The sequence below is a fragment of the Triticum aestivum genome, chromosome 2B, assembly GCF_018294505.1.
Source record: "Triticum aestivum cultivar Chinese Spring chromosome 2B, IWGSC CS RefSeq v2.1, whole genome shotgun sequence".
Classification (NCBI taxonomy): Eukaryota; Viridiplantae; Streptophyta; class Magnoliopsida; order Poales; family Poaceae; genus Triticum; species Triticum aestivum.
The window spans coordinates 770133992-770134596 of record NC_057798.1 but is presented as its reverse complement, the minus strand read 5'-3'; positions in this window follow the sequence as shown (position 1 = coordinate 770134596).

The window sequence follows — 605 nt, the reverse complement described above, 5'->3', positions numbered from 1 at the left end:
TATATATATATATATATATATATATATATAGGAGGAAGAAGTAGGTTGGTGGAGCAACGAGGGGGCCACGAGGTAGGGGGCGCCCCCCTAGGGCGCGCCGGGCATCCTCGTGGCCGCCTCGTCTGCTGCTTGACGTCCACTCCAAGTTTCCTGGATTCCGTTTGTTCCAAAAAGATCGCTCCCGAAGGTTTCATTTTGTTTGGACTCCGTTTGATATTCCTTTTCTGTGAAACACTGAAATAGGCAAAAAATAGCAATTCGGGTTGGGCCTCCGATTAGTAGGTTAGTCCCAAAAATGATATAAAAGTGTATAGTAAAGCCCATAAACATCCAAGATAGGTAAGTTAATAGCATGGAACAATCAAAAATTATAGATACGTTGGAGACGTATCAAGCATCCCCAAGCTTAATTCCTACTCGTCCTCGAGTAGGTAAATGATAAAAATAGAATTTTTGATGTGGAATTCTACTTAGCATATTTCTCAATGTAATTTTCTTTATTGTGGCATGAATGTTCAGATCCAAATGATTCAAGATAAAAGTTCATATTGACATAAGAGTAATAATACTTCAAGCATACTAAGAAATTAATCATGTCTTCTCAA